At 45.4% G+C, this 15,929-nt stretch overlaps 2 long non-coding RNA genes across 2 annotated transcripts in view; one reads left to right on the plus strand and one right to left on the minus strand.

Moving 5' to 3' along the window:
- Positions 1-15,929, minus strand: part of LOC142070314 (uncharacterized) — a 334,822-nt gene that overhangs the window by 136,003 nt on the left and 182,890 nt on the right. The window lies entirely within an intron of this gene.
- LOC142070289 (uncharacterized) lies at positions 5,264-6,461 on the plus strand. The gene is made up of 3 exons (XR_012666254.1): positions 5,264-5,377; positions 5,795-5,874; positions 6,363-6,461. It is a non-coding gene; the product is annotated as an uncharacterized LOC142070289 (long non-coding RNA).

The following is a 15,929-nucleotide window of genomic DNA, read 5'->3' on the forward strand; positions in this document are numbered from 1 at the left end:
ATCTCATGGAGAAGCCTTTGTGGTCAGAAAGAGCTCTTTACAGCCTCATGTAAATCCAGACCAGGAAGATTTTTATGGTGAGGGCTGAAAATGAAAGGAAAGGACCTAGTAACAAAAAAGCCCCAGAAGGTTTGGAGTTCCATTTGGGGTTGGATTACACTCTAGAATTTCCCATTCCAGATCCAGCCTCATTTGAAATTCTTTGGGCTCAAAAATCAACTAAGATTAGGTTCTCTTGTGAGGTTTCTGGTATTTCCTGGCTGCTGTTCAAAAGTCGGGCCTGAAACAGCAAAGTGCTGAGAGTTACTAACCTCTGGCTGACTTCAATGGGAGTTGAGGGTGTGACCCCGGGTCCTTTGGGTACCCACTGGCAGAGGCCACAGGAGTGCATAGGGTTCCCAGGATTCCCTGGATCTGATCTCTATATCATCAAAGGGTGTCATGTAAAGCCTTTCCTGGATGCCTGTGCCACACTGCATAATCCTCATAATCATTGCACAGTGACTGGATGGATAATATCTAAGGTGTTATGGTTGTCTACTGAAATTGATGCTTTGAAGGTCTGTGCGTTGGGGCTGGTCACCAGAAGGTGATAAAGAAGTTTCTTTCAGGCAGAAGATGCTTAGCTGCTTGAATGGCTGTATGTAGACTGAGTAATTATTCACAGTGGATGCTAATCAATAGAGCAAAATTCTAATCAAGTGATTGCAAAGTCTCCAGAGGAGATTCGAGACAAGAAAAACAAAGAAACAATAGGGGGTACCCTGTTTACAAGCGGACAATGGATGCTTGGAACTATATCTGGAGGTCCAGAGGTATCCTGCACCAGGTATCCTTCACCTATTGGACAAATTGCCAACTGGCTTGTCTTATGAACGGAGGATCACATTTGGTCTGGGTGTTTCCTGCTGGGAGAGAGATTTGGGGGAGCTATCCCTTGTGAGACAGGGGACTGTTTGGTTCTTTAAGTTGAAGCTCTAGAAGTGTGTTAGGATTTTATTTTTATGTAACCATTTGTTTACATTAATTTTTCTTGCTGCTTCTCAAATCTCTGATCTTGGTGAATTAAACTCTACTTCTTTTCACTGTCAATGTATCGAAGTGTGTGAAATGGAGCGGTGATGCTGAGGTGAAACTGGTAAGGTGGTGTGTAGCAAACCTCTGAATTCTGTGAGTGTCCAGTGGAACAGGGGCTGGACATTCTGGGGATGTCCAGAGGGCGAGCGGTTGGAGTGTACCGATTGCTTATCTGTGGAAGGACAGTGGATCCTGGACGGGGTGAGAAGGGTGTGCTTGTGTTTCCTGTGACTGGCCGAGTCAGGAGCTGACACTTGGCAGGTACAGAGAAGGCTTCCTCATGCTAAGGGCAGGTGGTAGTGAGGTCCCTCACAACCCTGGGTACCTCGGGAGGTGTCATAAAGGGTCCATAGCACTTCAGAGAAGGTGCCTGGTCCTTCGTAGTCCAGGGCCCTTTGTTCAAAGTTGACTAGAGCCATCGTCCATCCACTGGAAAATCACTCCTCGATGGTCAGATGTCTTGGCTCCATCTCATTCTCCAATTCACTGTCCATCTGGGTTTGGGGACTGAGAGGAATCCTCAGGCAAAGGTTCAAGAACAAGAGGCAGAGGAAGTCTGGGTTGTCAATGTTTATAGTTCTCAATAGGGAAATAATCTTCCCAGGACACCTGAATATTGGAAAGTTTACAACAGAACAAGGAAGCAAAAACCAACCAAATAAACAAAACCCCAAACCCCACAACAGCCCCCACATTCTTGCAATTAACCATCTGCTTTAACTCTGGTTTTACACGCAGTTCCTAAGAACATCTCTGGAGATGATAGACGACAGTGCCTGGAGCAGCCAGTTATCCCTTGAGTTGAGCTGGCAGATGGCCGGCTATGCCAGCCCCTCCAAAGAGAAGGTTTGTTCTCTGTTAAGGTTTAGTTTCTAGTTACTTTCCCCTGAAATTCTGATTGGAGGGCTGCATAAGGCTTCTCTCAAGGTTTCATTATTTGATATTTTATTCTGCGTATAAAATTTGTTTGTACTTATTCCCTGCTCTCTTGCCCCCCAGCCCTTCCAATATTTGCTTGGACAGGCTGCTTGTCTGTACTGCATTGTTGGTTCTCTGGCTGGGCTAGACGATGGGATGTTTCTGCAGCATGGGTGCTTGGACTTGGCTGTCTTGTTCCTTCCTGAGTGTTGCTGAACTGGGTCTGTACTGACAGGCACGTTGTGTTCCTGATATCCCAGGGCTGGTCTCTTTCTTTCAGAGTTTCCTGTATAAGGCGCTAGGAACGTCCTTAGCAGCTTGTCAGGACCTGGTCCATGTTAAATCACAGATTCATACACTTCTGACAACAGCAGATTATATGGAAGCCCCTGAGAGACAGGTGAGGCCTCTGTCCCTCTCTCCATTTTACCAAGTAATCCCTGAATGCTCCCTGTGGGGCTCAGCTCTGAGTTGGCCTGGGACAGATGCCATTTTGCTTCCTATCCTCTTGATTGCTATTTCACTCAGCGCCCGCTCCCCATGTGTCTCAGGCCCGATTGGCACTTTACACCACTTTGGGTGAAAGGAATGGACTCGTGGGCTCTATCAGACACCTGGTTCAATCCTAACCTGTATTTCTCTTGGGTGACAGGGAGTCGTCTCCATCCTCGCAGTCTGTGCTGCGAGCCACTTGGACCTCACCCTGAAGGCACTTCAGGAGTTTGGGGCTGCAATGAGCCAGGTTAAGATTTCTGGGTTCGTCAGCCGCCTGAAGGTAAAGGAGCCAGGGGGTTCTCTCAAACTTCCTCTCCCTCTAAAGCAGGGGCAGCAGCCCCACGGTAGTGTCGGCTCCGGTCAGCTAGCATTGTCCCCCAGTGTATGCGTTCCACGTGATGCCTGCCGTTAAGCAGACAGGAGCACGATGTGGAGCTGGGGTTCTCTCAAATGATTTTCATCGTCTGATGTCTCATGGCTTGAGCGCCCCTCCCATGCACAATGTGTGGGAACTACATCAGTTGCTTGCATGGAAAAGCATTGAAGGTATTTTTAACTGTTTTTTATCCCAGGTTAGTAGCTGGAAATGAGGAGGTGTTGCAAGCAACATGTGGCTTACCAACCCGCTTTAGGTAGACCATCAGTGGTCTACGGATGACAATTAGGGAACCTCTGATTTAGAACAGTAGTTCTCAACCTTTCCAGATTAGTGTCCCCCTTTCAGGAGTCTGATTTGTCTTGTGTCCCCCAAATTTCACCTCACTTAAAAACTACTTGCTTACAAAATCAGGCATAAAATTATAAAAGGGTCCTAGCACATTATTCCTGAAAAAAAGACTGCTTATTTTCCCATTTTTGCCCTAGAATTAGAAAATACATCAACTGGAATCTAAATATTGTACCTGCATTTCAGAGGGCAGTATATAGAGTAGTCTAAAAAAGCCATTGTATGAAATTTGAGTTAGTAACTTTGCAAGTGCTTTCTTTGTCGTCTGCTGTAAAACTAGGCAAATATCTAGATGAGTTGATATACCCCCTGGAAGACCCTTGGAGACCCTCAGGGGTACAGAAGTCCCCCTGGTTGAACACCACTGATCTAGAGGATAGAGCAGGAGACTAGGCCTCTGGGCTCCCATTGCTGGCTCTGCCATTTACTCACTGTGCAGCCTTAGGCAAGACATTTAGCGCCTGATCTTGTACCCACCAGTGTCAATGACTAAGCTCCCGTGTACTCCACTGCTGTCGGTTCAGCCTTTTCGGCTCTCTGGGTCAGAGTTACCCAGTGGGAATGATGGCGATGGGGCGGCGAGTTCTATGGGCTCATGGTGCCCGGGCTCCAGCAGTATTCAAGGCTCGGGGGCCCGGCTCCACCAATGTTTGATTCATTCCAAGTCCAAATAAATCAGAAGAACTTGTCTCTAGTGATGTTTCCTACTGTCTAGGATTACCACCATGGGACAAGAGGCAAGACTCGCCGCACCTTGATGCTGACATACAGCAACGTGGCTGTCCATGCTCCAAAAGAGCAGCTTCTCTCCCGAGTAGAGGCAGACATCACAAGGAACATCATTCACCATTACAGAACCAGTTGTCAGGTAAGAGCCTTTGCATGACAACTGTGAGGGGCATTACCCTGAAGGTATAGAATTGCCTCTGAGTTTATAGAGAGAGGGCTTGTATTTTCTAAAACTCTCCTTTGAGCAATAATTTGTCACATAACTGAAATTTAAAACTGTAATGGATGGAGCGTGAGCTGTCACATGTTGTATCACTTTTGTTGCTCTTCTTTGTGTTTTCTCTAGTTTTTCTATAGTCTTCTGAAATTCTGTCGAGCACAGCTACACAGTAATTCACATGGAGTCACACTCAGGCTATTCAGAATAACACTCTAACTCCCCTAATATGTATGTGTATCTAGCTCTATCTTTTGCTAGCCAAGAGAGAATGGTGCTAACTTGTATTTAGTTTCTTTGCTGTCACTCTGTTTCTTGGACTCACTACTTCCCTTCCCTCTTCTCTGTCGTCTTGTTTGTCTGTGTGCTCGTTATTTCTGTTCCCTAGGTGTCTGACTGCTGGTACTGACTCTCCTCTCAGTGCAACCTCGCCACGTCACTTTGCCATTCAGTTCTGCCCTGTCTAAGTGAGAATCTCATTTAGCCTTTGTCAAAAAAGTTGATCACAGTTGAACCAAACGGATATCTTCCAGAAGTTCACAAATGCAAATATTCCATAGGATGGCCCCTGATCTTGACCTCTGCAAAACACCCCCTCTGGATACGTTTCCTGCCTTTTGGAAGATTTAACAATCATGATTTCTCTCTGCTCCATATTCACCAGCCAGGCCATTTTGAGGATGTGTGTTATGTGGGACTATAGACATTGCTAATAGCTGTTTTGCATTTTGTTTTTCAGGTGCTGGGCATCGCTCTTACAAACAAGGTAAATTCTAAATAATCTGCCCTCGGCTCTTGCCTTTTCTATCCACAAGTTGCTTGTTTAAATTGCACAGAGCTTGATTTCCTTGCTACATCAAGCAGGAGTCCTGGCTGCTCTGGTGTAAGTGGCCCTGGATTTCTTTCATGAACCTGGGTTTTCTCTTCTTCTGAGGTGGGTGCAGAGCCAGGGTTCTCTGCCTTCTGGGGTCTGTGGACACCTCTCTCCTCTCCTGTGGCTAGATTTAATTCCTGATCTTTATCTTCTGGACTCTGGTTCTTCTCTCCGTTTCTCATCCACATCCTCTTGTTTCTCCTTCTGGATTATGTAGGACATGCACCTAAAATTAACCCTCATCCAGAATGTCACGGAGATTAGCTGTGCCATTTTGGAGACCAGAGACTCCCAGGAGTTCGAATTCTCTTACAAACTGGAGCTCCTTGGCTACATGCTGGTGAGTGATGAGGAGCTTTGAGGACTGAAGTACAAAGGAGTTTGTTGTAATGTCATCAGACTGGGTTTCCAGGTAGATGTTGTTTTATCCACTGGCTGTGACTGTACCACTGCAGTCTCATGAGCTACCTGCATGGCACCCAGAATGCTGCTGGCTCCACTCTGAGCTTGGCAGGGATGCCGACCTATTGTGGGCTGTAAGTGGCAGGAATGGCTTGTGTCTGGGGAGTTATCTTTCTGTCTCCGTATAGCCTGCAGATGGCCCTACGGTCCATTTCTGAGGCAGAGAGCCTGCCGAGCACGGTGTCTGTTTATTACAGGTCTGGCATATGGCCCTGTTTCAGGGTGTGAGAGGAAAGCCTCTCTGCCTTTCAAATCCATTTCCCATTTTTTTAATTTCCCTATTCGTGCATTTCAGGACTTCATTAAAAAGGAACCACTGGATTCCCTGGCATCTCCAGTTCGCTACAAGGCAATTCTTGCCATTAGACATCTGAGGTAGGCTATTTTCTGCCATATTTCCTGGCACTGTGATGTCGTCTTTGTTAGTTCATGAGTGCCAGGTTGGGAGCAGTTTGATGCCTGCCGGGTTTGGCTCACATGCTGCTCACCAGCAGAACTTTAGTTCTTGAGGGTTTGAATGTGTCCATTTGGAGGTTTGTGCTTGAAAGACACAAACTTGGAGGTTGTGGGGCATGCAGTCCAATGCAGGAGAGTTCAGATGGGGAGGGAGGTGTCTGGCTTGCTGGCAGGGGGAAGGAAGCTAGTGGGTTTCTCTAAAAAGGGGACTTGAAGCTTTAGCTTTACTTCTCAATGAGCCAATACTTAATAGAGGTGCAAAGAGGTGCTCAGCTGCAAAGTGAAGGGTTGTTTGCATTTGGGGTTTTAGATTGAGACAATCTCCAGTCATTGGACCCATTTCTTTTACTTGGAGGTGGTACTGAGTCTAATGCATGACTTTTCTCTCTCTCTCTTTCTTCTGCCAGCAAACTCAAACCATCTTTGACCTTGAAGGAAAACCGTGAGCTCCTTCATCAGTGTTTCAAAAGTTTGTTTCCCCTCCCTCCGCTGGAGAAGATGATGAAAGAGGAAGGTGAGACAACAAAGGATGCTCTGCCTATACAGGTACGTGACAACAATTCTCCTCAGGCACCATCCACTGTATTTCTGCCCAGCAGACACTGGGTGATGGCAGTCACACATGGCCTCCCTGGCAAGGTTATGGTTAGCTTTCCCTAGCCCCCAGTCGTCCCCTCCCCCGCCCCACACACACACAAATTATCTGTGCTGAGCCTCACTCCTTCTCTTCTGGTTTCAGTCACTGTACATAGAGTCCTTGGAAGCCCTTGGCAAGCTAATGAAGACTTTGCTGGAGGAAGAACCAACCGCACACTGGTTCCAGGAAATGTTTCAAGTGAGTAGACCATTGAACCATGGTGAAGATTGTTTGTTTGTTTGTTTGTTTGTTGTGTTACTGCAGGGAAGAGTCAGAGATTTAGGGGGTCAAGCTTCAGTTGTGGAGGAATTTTCCACAATGGAGTGAATTGTCGGGGGAAAAAGCACCAAATTCTTCCTGGGATAAGCAGGCATGTGCCTTGCTGAAATCCACAGAAGCTATGCCATTTTATGCCAGGGCTGGATTGGGACCAACTTCTTACAATGTAGTTGACACTACTTGGACCGGCAAGAAAATCACCACTGCAGTAGCCAAATCCAAGAGAACCAGTTGAAACTGATCACTTCTTCAAAGAGGAATTCATTCATATTGAGTTAAGCCCTGTGTATGGAAACTCATCCAGAGGAGACTTCCTGTTCCTCAGACATGAACAGAATATCTTGAAGAGCTGAGGGGTGGGGAGTTTGATGCACCTTCAGTATAAAAATGAAGTTCTAAAAGGAGCTGGGCTGGGGGGGGACTTCTCTGCTCTTCTTCAAATTAATAAAAAGAAACGCTCCTCTCTGTCATTTGGCCACTCAATGTGGGAGAAGTTGCCCAGGAAACAGAACACAGCAGCAGACATCAAACAGCATGCAATGTGGTAGACAGCTCCCATCAGACAGTCTACAGGAGACATCACGTACACAGGCCCAGGTTCATCTCTCATGTAACTCCTTTGTCTTCAATCACTCAGAGGTGAATCTGGTCCCTGGCACTTCCATTAGACATGTAATTCCTTCGCTCCATGGAGGTCGGGTGCTTTGGAGAGGGATTTTAGTAACAATTAAACCTGTTTAAGAGGAACTTTTGGGAGGGATTTTCTGGTACTAACTCTGTCCATTCCCCTGCTCTGCCAACAGCTACTAGAGACATGGCTCCATTCAGAGAAGGAGTGGGAGAGAGAAAGGGCCTTGCAGGCCACCATCCAGCTGCTGACTGCCTATCAAGAGACAGTTCATAGCACAGTGAGTATAGCCTTCCTCTTCCTTCAGCTGACTTCCCTGCTTATATCCGATCTGACACTCAACGCAAATGCATGAAAAAAGCTTCCAGGGCAGCAGCTGGGATCTCAAAGTGACTAAGATCCCTCTGCTTCTATAAGAGAGAGGTTTACACAACAATGCTGTGACCACACTCCGGGCAGACTGCAAGAAGTAGAGGGCAGACGATCCCCCAAACTGATGGCTTATTCTAGAATTACATGCACCAAGTCAACAGCAAAAGAGCTTCCACCCTAGTTAACAAAATGCCAAACACGGTCCCCTTTTGGCATTCCAGACCTAGGCTCCCATCTAAACAGCCCAGTCTAATATAGTGAGGGGTTACTGAAAACCTCATTCACCATATGTGAGGTTCACCCATCATAAAGGACCAGATGCTTATCCCCAGGTCAAGGTGAATCTCAGGTCTTTCCCAAATAGCATGCTGCCAGCCAATCCTTAATAACGAAATTGAAGATTTCTTCTTAAAAGAAAGAAGAGAGTTACAAATGGTTAAAAGATCAATATCCATACAAGTGACTGTCAATGTTCATAGTTCAGGATGACAACAGTGATGGAATAAACTGCTGGCTTGTACAAGTCTCTCTGGAATCATCCCAACAGATCAGAATCCAAAGGCAGCTTAGATGTAAAGACTGTTAGTTTTTCCATGCATTTTCCAGGTTCTTTCAAATGATGATTTGGAAGCTCTCTGTCCTATGGCTTACACTTTCCCTGTTCAAAGTTTCAGCAGACTAGAGATGACAGGATGAGGCCCGAGCCTTCTCTTTTCTAGCTATTCTAGCAGGCTGACAAGCCTACCTCACAAAAATGGTTCCAGCAGGACCTTCCCCTGAGAAAGACTAGGCAATGCAGATCGCCTCCTGTACTTTGCTTTGAAGCTAATCTTCTATTTCCTGTGCATACACAGTAAACTAGTTACTCATTCGCATAAGGTGATTAGCCGTTCTTCCATTATAACACAGAGAGTTAAGCTGAAGACAATGTAGAAAGTATTAGTTTCCTGCAGTATCTTACATCTTTGATTTTAAGGTTAACTGAACACCTTGCATACATAATGAAGACCTGAAAGGGAATGAGCATCGACAAGCTAATTTGGTTACATTGTGAAACTTCTAACCTTGTATAGATCAACAAAGACAAATAGACTTAGCATCTATTGTTCATTTTTGAATGAGTTGAGGATTGCTAGTCTAATCCATCTCTTTGAAATTCACATGCAAGTGAACTGTCTTGATACAGTGGAAGTGCCTCTTGTTAAGTTATTATGGGTCATACACAGGTTGTCTGGTCTGCCAGTGTCACAAATGCATTCTTGGTTCTTATGCTCCCAGGGTGGTAAAGGAAAATTTCTATTTAACCAGCTAAGAACATAAAACATAAGAATGGCTAACCTGCCTCCCGCAAAAGAATGGTTCATCTGGCCCAGTATCCTGTCTTCTGACTGCATTGTGTGAAGATATGCTTCCTTTGGTTTGTTTTAAACCTGCTGCCTATTAATTTCATTGGGGGACCCCTTGGTCTTGTGTTAGGTGAAGGGCTAAATAACACTTCCTTATTGACTTTCTCTACACCAGTCATGATTTTATAGACCTCTAGCATATTCCCTCTGAGTCGTCTCTTTTCCAAGCTGAAACGTCGCTCTTTTTTTAATCTCCCATGGGTGAGAAGTTATCCCATAGGCCTAATTTTTGTTGCTCTTCTCCGTATTTCTTCCCATTCTAACACATCTTTTTTGAGATGAGATGACCGAAACTGCACGCAGTATTCAAGGTGTGGGGGTCCTGTAGATTCCTATTGTAGTATAATGATATTTGCTGTCTTCTTATCGATCCCTTTCCTAAGGGTTCCTAACATGTTGTTAGCTTTTTTGACTGCATGTTGAGCGGATGCTTTCTGAGAACTGTACACAATGACTCTGAGGTCTCTTTCTTGAGTGATAACAGCTAATTTAGACCCCATCCATTTCTATGTACAATTGGGATTATGTTTTCCAATGTGCATTACCCAGTACAGAACAGGAATCAGGGGCACAATGTTACCAGATGTGCTGCTTATGTCACTTGTGTGTTCATATGGAGCTCTACTCCTTCCTTCTGCAAGTGCCCTCCCAATGGAGCGACCCTGCAGGACCTTGGTTCCCCAGGGCTGGGTTCCTCCAGCCCTAGAACTAGATGAGCACGCACGCACGCACGCTCACACTTTTCTGGTCCCAGAGTTCAGTGCGGTTCTCTGTTCCTCATTCTTCATGCTAATTCCTATCCCATCTTTCATGCAGATGAGGCTAGGGGAGTTGTCTCTGTTCTTCATTCTGTATGCAAATGGAGATGTCTTAATCTTGTCACCCTTCTCAGGCGGGGTCTAGGTGTGTCTCCCAACACCCTTCATTGTTCTCTGCAAGCCTTTTCTCTGATGGGTTTTGGTTCAAACAGAGACTGGTAGGGGCGGGGGGTGTCTTTCATGAGTCAGACAGGCTAGATACTGTGCCCTGGTTCCACAAAAAACACAGAGCTGACTGGTCTGAACAATAAGGATGGCAAGTGAAGTCTAGTCCAACTGGAGACCATTCATTCTTCCTTCTTTGTTCTTTTTTCATTAGACTCAGGGAACTTTTGATCAGTTTGGATCTCTGATTGGACTAATAGCACCATACAGCTGTGATTCGCTGGCCACGTCCCGTCAGTGGGTGGTTGACTGTATCAGCTGCCTTCTCTGTATACAAGGTGAGGAGACCATTAGCAGGTATAAGGAATTCTTCACCTTCTTTCACTGTTGTAATGTCCATTTGTCTGCCTATCTAGTTCTTTCTGTCCTGTCTGTTGTCGCTTAGATAACAGAATGGTGGGCATCTTGTAAATACCTCATTAGAAGAGAAGATTCTGATGTGTAAAGAGCCTAGCACACTTTTGGGAACTGTACAACTAATAAATGGTCTGCATACAGGTAGATAAGGGCTAAATTCCTTAGGGCTTGTCTACACAGGGACAGTAAGGAAAGTTAATCCAAATGAACTAAAGGTGTACATTTCAAGTGCATGAGGTAAATGGCATTAAACACATGTGTGGATGCTCTGATTCTGAATTAAAATGGGCCTTATTAATTGTCGTGAATTCCATGAATGAAACTAACCTGAATGAAGGCCACTTTAATTCTAAATCAGTGTGTCCCCACAGGTGTTGAATGAAGTATAACGAATGCATTTTGAAATGAATGGGGATTAGCTTTCTTGAATATCTCCATGGAGACAAGCCCTTGGTACTAAACATTTTCATTCTCTTTACCCTGCCACTGGCTGGATTGGAGGGGTTTCCTGGAATAATTCTGTAAACAAAAAGTTCTTCCAGCAGCCCTCTGCCATGAGCATTCCGAGCGACTGGAGTAAGTAGAGGCCATTTTTCCCCTTTGTGAAAGAGTAGGATATTCTTTTCACCTAATTCTTTCTTTTCACCAGATGTTAAGGGATAGAGCTTGGTTATCGTTTAAGGCCATTTCCAATGAGGGTGACCAGACAGCAAATGTGAAACCTCGGGACAGGGGGTGGGGATAAGAGGAGTCTATCTAAGAAAAAGACCCCAAAATGGGGACTGTCCCTATAAAATCGGGACCCCTGGTCATCCTATTTCCAATGATTCTTAATCAGTCCTAAAAACAGTGTTGGTGATTCAGAAACAGAATAAGGGACTCCAACCTTTGAATGTACAACATAGTAATCCCAGCATTGTTTAGAAGTGACTGATGATGAGCCTGGGTTTCTTGCCAAAGTTTTTTGTCTATCCCCGTCTCTTTTACAAGGAGAGTTTGGTGGAGGGATTCACCTCTAAACTGGAACCTCTGATCTACCTGCATGAGTTGTACTTGAATAGGAGCTTAGATGTAAATAGTGAGAGCAGAGAGACTACTGAAACCAGACACACACACAAAGCTGCTCCAAGCTGAATACAGTGCTTGTTCAATCCTGGATCATTCACAATAACATACCTCTACTGTTAACGTTCAGACATTTTAGGGTGTAATCCCGACTCCATTCCAGTCAACAGGAGTTTTGCCATTGACTTCAGTGGGGCCAAGATTTTACACTATGCTGATGACAACATAGCACATGGATCCTCCCGTATGAAGATCCATGCAGTAGGGGTTCAGTTTCCTTAATCGTTACAGTACTTTTTCTCCTTTTCTCCACTCCAGGCCAGTCCATAAACCTGGGCTCAGCAGAGGAGGAGCTGAGATGTCTCCGTGAAGCACTAACAGCTCCAGACCCCGAGGCTCTGTTTCAGGCATCTTCCAAAATGGCCAGGGTAACTGACTCAAAAAGCTTGTGCGGATGTGCGAGTGACCGGGCACCGTTCATTTGACATTTGCTCTTTCATGATGCCTTTCCGTACTCGGAGGGAGCTGTGGGAGCGGGGCGTTGGCTGCTAGTAACCAGCAAGATGCTTTTCATAGATGTGTGCTCTGAATGCCACGTAAAAACCAGATTCCACAGAACGTTGCACGCCCATGAAAATGCGCACGCGGATGCACACGCATGTACCTATCCAGCAGGGCCGGCTCTTGCTTTCTCACTGATCCAGAGCAGTGAAGCACAAAAAATAATGAAATAAAAGAGCCCCCATGCCGCCCTAAGATTGGCCGGAACACCGCCCCTTGCAATCTGCCGCCCCAAGCACGAGCTTCCTCGGCGGGTGCCTGGAGCCGGCCCTGCCATCCAGCCACCCAGGAGAAAAACTGTGTTAGTGGAACATCAAGCTGAGAAACCACCCAGGATTCATTCCGTCACCTTGTGGGTTTGCCTTCGCCGATATTTGTGTGCATGCCTCTCTTGACTGACTTCTATATGCTGTAAAAAGATGCAGTGTATGTAAGAGACTACAAAGGGAAACTTACCTCCTGCCTATCCAGTACAATGTTGTGCTAACTATGCAACAGAGTCTTTGCCTCTAACCTGATATCATTAGTGTAGAATACAAAAATGTAGTCTATAGACTAGAGAGAGAATTGTAATCCCAAATGGCGAGCTAGACAGGAGGCTAATTCACCATTTGCTGATGCAGGTATATCTTTTTTTCCATTTTTAAAAGTGCTGGAGCCAAACATCATTGCGGTCTCTCCTGTTTTTGATTTGTTACCAGGTTGTTAGTGAGTACTTTCCCTCCGAACAGGCCACAGACTTTATTGTGGCCACATTGGGTGGTCTGCTGTCTGCTAGCCCCACCTGTGCCACGGCAGCTGGACTATGGATGAAGATCATCCTGAAGGAGTGTGGAGATGCCATGCTGGACAAGGTAAAACTGGGAACTGGAGAGCTTTTCTGCCTAAACTCTAGGCTTTTTGATCTTTGCCCTCATGTGTAAGGAAGAAAAATCTTGCTGTTTCTCCCCCTTAAACAGTTAAACAGGAGAGTCCTCTTAATACAAAATCTATTGTGCATAAACAAACTCCTGATCAAATGTTACTAATGTGTTTAAGGCTCATGGTGAATTAATGATTTTTTAAACAAAACCTTTAAAACAAAAATATAGCAGTTTGCTTTTTCACAGGGAATAAAAGTAGCACGGACAGTGTCTGCTGTGAAAGCAGTTGAGTTGTCTCTGAGTGTGATTCACATGATTGTTTTGTGTTTATTTTATTGACTCTTTTTGCAGCGATGTATACAGATAATGACCCTCGTTTATACTCAATATTCTGCTTAACTTCTTGTGCCTGCAGAATGCTGAAATAGATTTTAATTTTACCGAGGAAGAAAATGCTTTTGTTTTATATCTAAACTTCCCTTCATACACTTCACTTTATCGGTTGTACTCCTTTTTAGTTGTCAGCATTTTAGCCTCAGTGATGGCAGGTGCATTCGACCCAACAGGTACTGTTGGAATTGCACAGTCCTGTATTAACAGAGTCTAGAACAGTGTGCATTTCTCATTTCCAAACCCAGTCTGTCTTCTGACCGGGCACAGCACTAAAGGCCTCAGGACAGGGAACCCTCGCAGCAGAACTGCCATGTTTGCACAGTGTTTTGAAGATGTGAAGGGCTAGGAATGAATATGAGAGGTAGTCACCTGTTCAGAGTCCCAGGCATTTACACACTGTCTTTAAAGCACTTGCATATTTTGTGCTTGTGGTTGTTGATGAGCTCTGCATTCTTCGAGGCAAATGGTCAGATTTGGCTGCTTAAATCACACCTGTAAAATCGGACAAGCAAAGCCGCCTTTTGTGCATGTGAACTGGTTTGTGTAATGCATAGCTGGGCACCACCACATTAAATTACCTGGTATGTCTATGTGTGTGTCAGTGTTAATTTTTACAGCCGTGTGTGGGCAATTTGTGTGGGCTCAAGTTACGCAGACGTATTTGAACATTTGTTTCTTGAAGTGAGGCATTTCTAAAAAAAGCAGCAAATGGCTAAATAAAGGTTTTGATTCTGTAGAGTGAATGGAGAGAAAGAAAAAGGGACATTTCTTTCTGGTTTTGTTCCTTCCAGGTGCCAGATATCCTGGCTATACTATATCGCCACATGCCTACTATCCAGGAGGGCAGCTTGAGGCAGTTCCTGGTGGAGGCAGTGTCCATTCTAGCTCACCATCACCAAGAGGCAGTGATCTCCAGCCTCCTCAGCAAACGTCTGCCGATGGACAGGTATATAACGCTACCTCTTGCATTCATCTTGGTAAAACATGGATCCCACAGCTTTACTAGGAGATGTAGGGCTTCATTTAAGCAGCAGACAGTTTGGGATCATTCCTAAGGGTTAATAGCCTGGCTCTTTCTGCAGGAAGGTCCAAGAACATGTTAAGGTGGGGTGCGGAGAGAAATTAAGTGTCACTCTGTTTCCATTCATGGATAGCTGCTTTGACATCCTAAAGATCTATCTTTACTGGTATAACTGGAGTGTATTGTTGGAAACATCTACCTCTCTAGACGCCTGAATTGAGCTCACTCTGGAAATGAGCAGTGGCTGTTGGTTTCCTGGTAGCATGACAGCTTCAGGTGCAAATCCCTGGCTGATTGCAAAGACTAGGGCCAATATTATCATCAGACCTCTGCTTGGTATCAGTGAGGGTGTGGCTGCTTGAGCAGAGTTGCCATCCTTGGTACTTAAAAGTGGACTGGAAGCAGATCCATCATTTCATTTCAAGATCCCTAACTGAGGTATCAGTTATCAGTGCTGGAATCTAAGACCATAAGAACAGCCATACTGGGTCAGACCAAAAGGCCATCTAGCCCAGTAGTCTGTCTTGCGACCGTGACCAGTGCCACATGCCCCAGAGGAAATGAACACAACAGGTCATTGTCAAGTGATCCATCCCCTGTTGCCCAGTCCCAGCTTCTGGCAAACAGAGGGTAGGGACGCCATTTGTGAAGGGGACCTAGGATGGCCAAGAACATTCGTTCTCATAGTTGTATGTCCATCTAGTAGGAATCTGGCTTTTCTTTCATCCACTTGCCTTCCAAACCCTAGATCTTTGGGAGCCACATGCTCATGATTCCATATTGACTGGGAAGGGAGAAAACAGGAAGTGAGGTTGGCGCTCTGTGTCCTGTCCTTCTGAAGTCTAGTATTAATGGTTAGGCTGCTTTAAGACTAGGTCACTTAACTTAGTTCTGTAACTGGAAACTCAATATTTAAACATGAGGAGCATTAAAGGAGGACAGGACTCCTAACTCTCTCATCATAGGCAAGGAGAACATTTGGTCTTTGCTAAAATATGACACATTCAGGGTGAGCCACAAAAGTGTCCAGGGCTCACCTGTAACTTCTGTTAAACTGCAGTGACACCGCTGAGCAGTGGAGATCTCTGGGGGGAGACCCCTTGCTTGCCACTCAAGTCCTACGAGCCCTAATAGAGAAGATAAAGACTCCAACAAGAACAGAAGGCAGCATCGCCTCAGAGACCGAAATGGACAGGCATTTGGCAGCTGCTGAACCTCTCTTAGTAAGTTAGATGGCAGACACGTCTTTCAGGCTTTCCTGTGCCCTGCGATAATCCTGCTGATGGAAAGCTGGAAGTGTGGTATAATATTGCTGTGTGGGCACTTCTCCTCTGATGGACTGTCTCCCTGAGTCCAGCTCTGCTGCCTGTGGAACAAATACGGCAGCTTTAGATACGTTACTGATTTAC

Source organism: Caretta caretta, chromosome 28 (assembly GCF_965140235.1).
Source record: "Caretta caretta isolate rCarCar2 chromosome 28, rCarCar1.hap1, whole genome shotgun sequence".
Lineage (NCBI taxonomy): Eukaryota > Metazoa > Chordata > Testudines > Cheloniidae > Caretta > Caretta caretta.